The following is a 10,087-nucleotide window of genomic DNA, read 5'->3' on the forward strand; positions in this document are numbered from 1 at the left end:
TTCCTGGAGTCTCTGTTCCAGCTTCAGCTTTGCCCCACAACACCATGCAACACCCTGTCCAGGGTACCTGCAAGAACTCAAACCCTGCCACACACTGCCAGGTCTCCCAGGCTTTCCTTTGAAACCACATGAAAGCCTCCATGACATGTAACTCCAGCCTTCTGCGTGCCTGCAAAATCAGCACCATATGGAGGACACCCAGGGATGGGTGCAAGCATGAGCTATGCCTGAGCCCACCTGAACCACAGCTGCAGCGGCCTCTGCATGTCTTGACAGCTGAACTTGGAAAAGGATCCCCTAAGTAGAGCTGGGTGAGTAGGGTGCCCCAGGCTCCTTGCTGAACTGATTGTGCCCTGGAAATTTTTTAAAACAAATTTGCATTTCTATATCGCTGAACCTGTAATGGCAGTGGCCTAGGCCTAACAACTCCCACTATCTCAAAAACAAACATCTTTCTCACTCCACTACAATCCAAACCAGCTTGGCAGGGATAGGGTTAGGGAAGGCTTACTCCAGGGGCCAAGCTGACCAAATGGCCAACAACTCCCATGTTGCCAGGTGTGTGGGAGAGGAAAAGAAAGCTCTGCACAACCTCCACCAGCAATTCAATGTTTCATCTGGAGATGATAATATCACCTCCATTTATATCACCTCCACACACACACCCTCTACTCCTATTTATATCACCTCTACTCTTGCCAACTCCACTCACATCTCCTCTGCTCACCACCTCTACTTGTGCCACCTCTACTTAAATCCCTTCAGATCACATTACCTCCATTCATATCGTTTTGTCATTACTGGTAATGTGGCCCAACCACTACCCTCCCCACTATAAAAGGACCAACTACAAAGGAAGTAAAGTCCCACTATGTGCCTAAAAGTCAAAGATGCAAAAAAATTCAGAGAACAACACTGTTTTAGTCAGCTTTTTCACCACTGTAACCAAAAGACCTGACAAGAACAATTTTAAAGCAGGAAAATTTATGTGGGGCTCATAGTTTCAGAGGTCTCAGTCTACAGACAGCCAACTCCATTGCTCTGGGCCCAAGATGAGGCAAAATACCAAGGCAGAAGGGAAGAGCAGAGGAAATCAGCTCAGGACATGACAATCAGGAAGCAGAGAGACTCATCTCATCAGAGACAAAATATATACCCCAAAGGCAGGCCCCCAGTAATCCACATCCTCCAGCCACACCTTACCTACTTACAGTCACCACCCAGTTAATCCCTAACAGGGGATTAATGCACTGATTAGGTTAAGGCTCTCATAACACAATCATTCCACCTCTAAACATGCTTGCATTATCTCACACATGAGTTTTTGGGGTCATATCTAAACCATAACAAACATTAATGCCCATCAGGAAGACAGGAAGGGAGAAGATCCAGCAACTGACTGCTGCTGAGACAAACACACTGAAAAAGTCTGCATTTATGTTTATTTCTTTAGTGTTCCTACTGCCACAGACTGTATGCTAGTCTGACTCAACATCTACATCTACTACTGCCTTAAAAACCCTACAAAGCAGAGGGTATGTCCCAAGCACAATTCAGCCTTTATTCTAACAGTTAATGATAGAATCATATATTTCCATAACATCAAGGTTCAGCAATAGTCAGATGTTCCTTTGTAAATTTTAATAAATATATGCTTTTGTTAATTTTGCAATCTTTTTTAAAAGTTCACATTTGCCATGCAATAGTCATTCTCGTGTATTAATTTTAGAAACAAAATTGGTTGGGCCTTTCTAGAACATTATCGACTCCCTGGCAAAAGAACATTTGAAAGTTTCATTTTCCTTTTGCCCTGTAATTCTACATCTAAAAGTAACATTAAAGAAATAACTATAAATGAAGATAGATTTATATAAACAGATATTGTCTATAGTATTACTATTAATGCTCCAAACTGGAAGCAATATAAATGTTCAATTGAAGAGAATTGATCAAATAAATAGTGCTACATCCATGCACTGAAATATTATCTACTGGATGAAATGCCTCAATGGGTGTTTTAGTCAGCTTTTTCACTGCTATAATTAAAGCCCAACCAGAACAACTGTAGTTGGAGGAAAAGTTTATTTGAGGGCTCACAGTTTCAGAAGTTTTGAGTCCATAGAAGGCCAGCTCCATTCCTCAGGCCTTGAGGTAAGGCAGAACATCATGGTGGAAGAGTGTAGCCGAGGGAAGCAGCTCACAGGAGGATCAAGAAGCAAAGAGAAAGATACTATACTCTCTAGATACAAAATATATAACCCATAGCCACGTGCCCAATGAACCACTTCCTCCAGGCACACCCCACCTGCCTCCAGTTACCTCCCAGTTAATCCCATCAGGGATTGGCTCATTGATTGGGTTAAGGCTATAATCCATTCATTTCTCCTCTGAACCTTCTTGCATTGACTCACATGTGAGCTTTTGGGAGATAGCTCACATTCAAATTATAATAGTAGGCTACCATGTTAATATCACAGACTACTATGTTGCCATTAGGAATAACATTATGATTCCTGATTATCTAAAAACATGGACAGAGCCACATGAAGCACAAAGTAGAACTTTTAATGATACAGACATGAATATTCTATATGATATAACTCAGGTCTATATTAAATTCAGAAGAAATTCGGGGCATACATGTGATGTTTCAGGGGTTTGTGATGATTTCTGACAATTTAAAATTTCTGTTGCCATATTTTGTTCAACTCCTGTTCAGTAGATGAGAGGAGAAAAACAAGAGTGAAAGACAGAAGGTAGGAGAAAAAAAAGAAGAGGAAGAAAGAAGCAGGTGAAAAAGGAAAAGTAGAAAGGGAAGAATAGAGAGAAAGGAAGATTTTGAAAGCTCACTGTTGCAGAGAGCATGGCATTCTTGTGCTCCTGTCCCTGGAAAAATCCTGAACAGCCTTTGACATGAACTACAAAAGAACAATGTGACTTTCATCCATCAAAAAGTAAGAACTTCTGTCATGCATTAAATACATTGTGCTTTAGTCAGCTTTTGCAATGCTGTGAACAACAAGAACAACTTAGAAGGAGGAAAATTTATTGGGGACTCACAGTTTCAAAAGTCAAAGTCCAGAGATGGCCAACTCAATTGTTGTGGCCCATGTGAGGCCGATTATCATAGTGGACGGTCTTGGCAGAAGAGCACTGCTCTGCTATTCATGGCAGCCTGGAAGCCAGGAATCAGTGTGGGGAGATGAACCTTTCCAGGGTATGCTCAGTGACCCACATCCTCCAGCAACACCTCTCCTGCCTACAGTTACCACCCAGTTACTCCGTTCAAAGTAGGATGGACCAATCAGATTACACTCTTAGAATCCAATCATTTTTCCTCTGAATATTCCTTTGTTAACAGAAGTTTTTAGAGGACACCTCATTTCCTAACCATTAACATGGGAAGCGTAGAAAAGACCTAATATTCTGCATCACATGCTCAGATATATTTGTCACTTAGGAGAATGGAGGTTTGGTATCTAAGCAATATGGCGATCCAGGAGCTTCCTCAACTGCCCAGGTCACCTCCTGAGTGTTTCTGGGGTATGTGATGCTTTGTCTGGTCAGTTCCCAGTGGGCAGTGCAAACCAGCAAGGCTGAGTGACAAGTCTGGGTCTGACTTAGTCAAACTTCTTGTACTGCCATTCTTGAGGGTAAATCAGAGAACCTAGAATAGTGTTAGAAATCTTCAAACAATACCCAGCATGCTCAAGGCCCCAGGTTCAATCTTCTGAACTGAAAAAAAAAAAAAAGGTGAGAAATCTTCAAACAATAAACTTTTTCAGCTCAGTAGGCCACTCATGGTGAGACACCATCATTCACCCATCAGAATGGATAAAATTGAAAAGACTGACAATATCCAGTGCAGGTGGAAATATAGAGCAAATGAAACTGAATGGAGACTGGTGAACCACTTTGGAAAACTGGTCTCTTTTAATGTAACTCCACTCCTATGGGTATATTTAAAACAAATTAATGTACATGTCCACAAAAAACTTGTATAAGAATGTTCATAGTGACATTACTCATAACTGTTTGGATTTGTTCTGCGTGGCTAACTCAATTGCCCTGGGCCCTAGAATGAGTGACTTCCCAGAACATAGTTTGCTCAAGGTAGAGCTCAGAGTACAAGAGGGCAGAGGAAACTTGCCTTGTCCGCTGAAATCTCATGCAGAACTGACTCACGATCACTTATGTCCTCTTCCTATTGGCCAAAGCAGGACACATGGTAAAGCACTTACTGAACATGGACAGCAGACCTGACTTTCTTCATGACAATGTAGTGAGATGGCCACAATTATTATCCCGTTTTACACAGGATTAAACTGCATCAATTTTTCAAAGGTCACAAGACTAGTAAATAGCAGGAATTTGAGTGTAGAAAACCACATTCCAATGCCCCTCATATTGACCCAGGAGCTGAAAGATCCTAGATCTTACTTCACTGTACAGCTATCACAAAAGTCGGTGGCATAAATTTCTGAGTGACTTGAACAAGTCACTTATCAGCCTTCAATTTCCTCTTGTGTAAAATAAGAGTTAAACTTGATTGATCTTTAATTTCATTTCCAGGTAGAAATTGAATGCCAGGATTCTGTGAACTCTGTAGAACATTTGCCATTAACCTAATAACAGGTGTGAATGGATAATGTGCAACTCCTGACTTCAGTGTGAGCAACCATGTTCTTGGAAGTCACAATGAGATGGCAAAACCTTTCTATGCAGAATAGATACCAGTTTAATTCCCATCTTTTAAAGTATCAAAGTTTGATTTTGGGGTAATCCTAAGAGCACTAGGAAATAGTCATTCATTGTAGAATTAAATTCCTCTCTTAATGCAAGACTTTTTTGCAATTTGTAACTGCAAATTACAGTTCCCATGGAAGCATTGTTATGCTACTGGCACCTGAGTATCATCCTCTGCACTCAGCACCTTCCGTACAGGGGGTGGGTGGGGGGGGTAGAGTAAGGTCGATGCCCAGGAGAGCTGCCTGTAGTTAGTCACACGGACAAATCCCATTCCCATAAGAGCAAAAGCAAGTACTGAAATTGCTTCACATATCTATTGTTACTTAAAATAACCTAACATTTTTCTGAGGATTTTTTTCCAAATGTACTTCTCTGATCTCCTCAAATGGACTTACAGACATAGAAAACACAGATGATTTCTACTTGTTTGTTTCATTAAGTAGTGATCTCAATACCTTTGTTACTGTATTATTTTATAAAACTGGATGGATGGACGGACAGATGGACGAATGGACAGATGGGTGGACAAACATAACAATGGGTAGGTAGACGGACGGATGGATGGACACACACATTAACACACACACTGTGCCTCTTTTAGGAGCATTCTTTCCATCTCACACTATCTTTTTCACCCAGTTGACTCCTGGTCATATGTTGGTTCTCAGCTCAAGCATTACTTCCTCAAAGAAGCTTCTATTAATCCCCACCCAAGGTTAACTTTCTTCATTTTTGTATTGCAATAGAACAGTGTTCCTTCCTTCAGAGCATTTATATTGTGCAGCCATGTATTCATCAAAATAATCAAACAGACACTTAATGTTCACCTCATTGAGGCTATAAATTCCATGACTACAAGGACCATGTATGAACTTTTAAAAAAACGAATAAATCAATGGTTAGGCAAATGTATGCACAGCCAGCTATGAATTTGTAATTTGGTTACAAACATGTTTCTACATTAACATAGACTTGTAGTATTTAAGAAAAGAAGGGAGCTTCAGATTCAAAAGGCACCCATAGAATAAAGGGTCTTAATTTGAGGGATCTTTGGTTCAACCTTCTACACATGTAGGATTAACTGTGTTGTAAAGTTAGTTGACCTACATGAACAAGATGTATAACCTATGTAAGTCTTGATGTTTAGAATGTTTAATTCCTTGGGAAATGTTATATGCTATGATACACTAAAACTGTGAGAGGTTTAATTTAGTTCACATTAGTGAACATTTTATTCTAAAGGACTATTTTACACATGATTTTGAAATTAATCAGTTAAAGCTCTACCTAGCTCAATGCAATGTACACACACACATATATACATTCAATATATACAATGAATAATGTGAAAAATATTTTGATCAGTAACATCATTTAAAGTATAGCAAACTCATTTACTATTTAAGGGGACTTTAAGGTGAATTTTATAAAATAAACGATATTTTAAACTTCAGACTATTTGACCGTTAATCTGTATTTTAGAGTTAAGATTTTTAATCTGAACTTTCTGAAAATGAGACACACATACAGAGGTGTCTCCAGTACTAGATTTTGCAATGGAGAGATTTCTTAGGAAAATTGCTCATATAGATATGAGGATTAAGTTGGTTCTCCATAGTATGTTCTGGAATTCATATGTAGACAAGTTTCAAATTCCTCCCTTCTCAGATTAGTGCTGGTTGATGTGTAGATGCTATTCTGATGCAGTCTCAGTTCATAACCTGAGCCTTACACCTGATATGATGATTCTTATCTGTTTTGGTTGGGATTTGAGGGGTTTTTTTTTTGGGGGGGAGGTATACCAGGGACTGAACCCAGGAGTGCTTAGCCATTGAGCCACATCCCCAGCCCTTTTTATATTTTAGAGACACTCACTAAGTTTCTTCAGGCCTCACTAAGTTGCTGAGACTGGCTTTGAACTGGAGATTCTCTTGCCTCAGCCTCCAGAGATGCTGGGATTACAGGCTTGCACAGGTCCTTAACTGTATATGCCTATGAGGAGAGATCATGCAGCACCTGAGGCGTTCTAAGGAATTAGCTCATCAGCTATTCCTCCAACCTGATGCCAGACACATAACTTATAAAAGAAATAACTTGTAAGAAAAATAATGCGGCAACATCATCAGTCATTGTTCATCATCTTCCTTGCTAGCAAAATGCAGAGTGTCTGGATTTCAGAAGCTGATTCATAGTCAGTCCACAAGCTAGGCACATCAGTCTTCTTCCCTTTTGCTAGTCTGGAAAGGGCCTGTGAGTCAGTTTTGACAAAAAAGATGTGAATGGGAGTTTGCCAGGAAGGACTTTCCTCCTTGATTTAAGGGAGAGAGGCCTGGAAGGAGATTCTTTTTCACTCCACTCCCTTCTTCCTTTGTATTTGAGACACTGTCATGTGAGGGCATGACTCTTGGAGCACCAAAAAAGAAGTTTCACCAACATGTATACATGAACAGACTGAAAGGGAAAATGTCCAATCTTTAACATCTTCAAGCCACTGTGCCAATCCTGGAAAGGTATAAGTCCAGGTAAGTGAAATATAGATGTCTTTGTGATCTAAGGCATTGTTAATCCAGTTCTTTGTTACTTGTAATCAAATGCATTCCTGAGATAAACAATAAATAGTCAGTATCTTACATCAGCATGGCACTTCACATTCTTCAGAATACTTTACATCCATTAACACATTTAAACCTGCCAACAATCTGGGGAGATATACTGCAACTACTATTATCCCTCATTGATCTTGTATAAAATATTATAAGAACTAGAACTGATTCAAGACTCTTTGCTTTAGTCTAGGAGATGGCAAACTGTGGCCCATAAGCCAAATGTGTGGCCAGGAAATGAAGAATATATTCTTGCATTTTGAATACTTGAGAAATATTGGAAGAACAATATTGCAAGACACCTGAAGATTATGATTATTTTTTAGTAATTTAAAACATACTGTTACATACTTTAGAAGATATGTATCAAGTTCAAGATCTTCTGGGGCTGAGGATGTAGCTCAGTGATAGAGTACTTTGAGGCACTAGGTTTGATCCCCAATAAGGTAAGGAGTGGGAGGCTGCTACTTAGTAGCCAAAAATAGCAATTATAAACCTATAAATAAAGTTTGACCAGTTTTTGTAGGTTACTTTGGGTTAGATCCAGAATTAACCTTAAGCTTAGGACATTAAATAAAACTAAACAAACCTGTGTATCTTGCAGCAAATGGTACTTGTGTGTTAATAAAGGCTGCTTGACTAAAAGGTTTAAAAAAAAAAAAAAAAAAAGACGCGTGAAGATGAAGTGAAATTCACCTTTTAGTGTCCTTACCAAAGATTTGTTGGAATACAGCTGTGCTCTTTCATTTACGTATTGCCTATGTCTGCTTTGGTCTGCAACTGCAGAATGGAGTAGTTGTAGTTGTGACCACTGTATTGCCCAAAAGCATAAGATATCAGCTATCTGGACCTTTACACAAAGGCTTACAGATCCCTGATTTAGCCCTCACTTAAAAAAACTCACGCTCCAGTAAAATCCATGTAGAGCAGTTAGGCCATCATCTTCTAAACCCTAGCATGGTGAGCTGAGATTTGGTTTGCTCACTGTCATTTTTTTCATCCTCTACGACCTACTCACAGGATCATAATCCCCACACTACCCAGAGAGGAGCAGGGAAATTTCTTGACTGTTAATTAACCAGTCTGACTAGAATTCTTCCCCCAGTAAATGCCAGGACACATCTGTTTGAGACAACGTTTTTGATGAAACAGTCCCTCAGTCAAAAAGAAAAATCTGCCATCCCATTGGGCCATGCTGCAGCAGTTTTTTTTCTTCTCTGAGACTTGCCACTATATGAATGAAAATGAACTGTGCTAAATCTGCTATGAAACCTCCCAAAGAACTTCCAGGGAGATTACAGACTACCATATTATGCAAACCAAGATTATGCAGACAAACAAAGCAGATAAAACAAATAAATCACTTTCTTTCTTAGTTGTGTACTTGTTTTGACTTGTAACATAATATTTAATGAACAGTGGATTTTACTGAATGAGAAAATATATGTATAAACATTTAGTAAAGTACCTACTACATTTTTGTGCTTGTTAAAAATTAGGTGAAAGCTAGGCATGGGGCTCAGGGGTAGAAAGCTTGCCTCGCAGGAATGAGGCCCTGGATTTGATCCCCAGCACCAAGAAAACAAACAAACAAATTAGTTGAAACTGAAAGTCCAGAAACCATGAGGAAGAGTATTTTCGAACCACATAATTGTTAAAATAGAAAAATAAAAAAGTATGTATCTATAGCACATAAAGGCTAGGAGTTGGCAATCTACTAAAATTCAACTGAAAATAATTTTTTTTCACATTTTTATGGCTCTAGTTTAAACCACTTCATAGAACCCCAAAAATATGCCTTGAAAGTTACAATGCCAGCTTTATTCCCGAGCAAGCCAACATGGTTTTGCCACAGTTTATAAATCTTTGCATTGTTATAAAACAGAAACAACATGCTGGTCTCTAAAGTTTCCTTTAAGAGACTTAAATTAAAATTATACTCACCCCACTATCATCATCAAAGGGGGAGCATGAATTCTCCAAGATAAAAGGTTCTTTTCAGGATTTCAGAATTCCTGGCTCCCTGTCACCTGGAGAACTCAATGTTCTGAGTTTATCTGCTCCCTCTGCGGCCTGGTTCCATGGTAATTACCAGGCTCCTAGAGCTAGTATGACATCTCATGTGATAGAAGTACACAGCAAAGAAATAAACACAAACAGCTGCATTAATTCCAGCAGCTTTCAAACCCTGCACAAGCTGGGGAAAGTTGCTGAATCAAAAGGGAACCAAATCAGGGGGAGAAGCTCTCAAAATATCCAGGCAAAGACTCTAAGGCTGTATCCAACAGGCCCAGGCACCCGCAAGAAAAGGAACTGTAAAACGTGCAGATTTTTTTTTTTAAATAATGGTTGAAAATGTTCTTTCTTTCCTAGACAAAAGCTTATTTTAATGACTGCACATTCTCTGGGGGAAAAAAATGATGGGAAACTGGTAATTGTGTTACCAAGGAAGTGAAGGTTTAAAGATGTCATGAGAGAAAGAATCGTTTATTACTGAAAACACCTGTGCACTTTTTGAAAGATGACATGTGCATGTATGTGTTGGCCAAAGAATTGCATTAATTGTGTTTTTAAAATTACATATTACACATCAAACACAAGCTTAGACCAAAGTCAGTAAAAACACACAATTGCTAGAAACTATGATCTATGTGACAGATACTAAGGAGGCAAAACTGGAAGATGTGGCTTCTGCCCTTACAGAACATTTTTGTCTAATAGAGCCATGACTATGC

The sequence above is a fragment of the Marmota monax genome, unplaced genomic scaffold (genome assembly GCF_021218885.2).
Source record: "Marmota monax isolate L192 unplaced genomic scaffold, Marmota_monax_Labrador192_F-V1.1 WCK01_AAM20220418_F8-fsc00077, whole genome shotgun sequence".
In the NCBI taxonomy this organism is placed as follows: Eukaryota; Metazoa; Chordata; class Mammalia; order Rodentia; family Sciuridae; genus Marmota; species Marmota monax.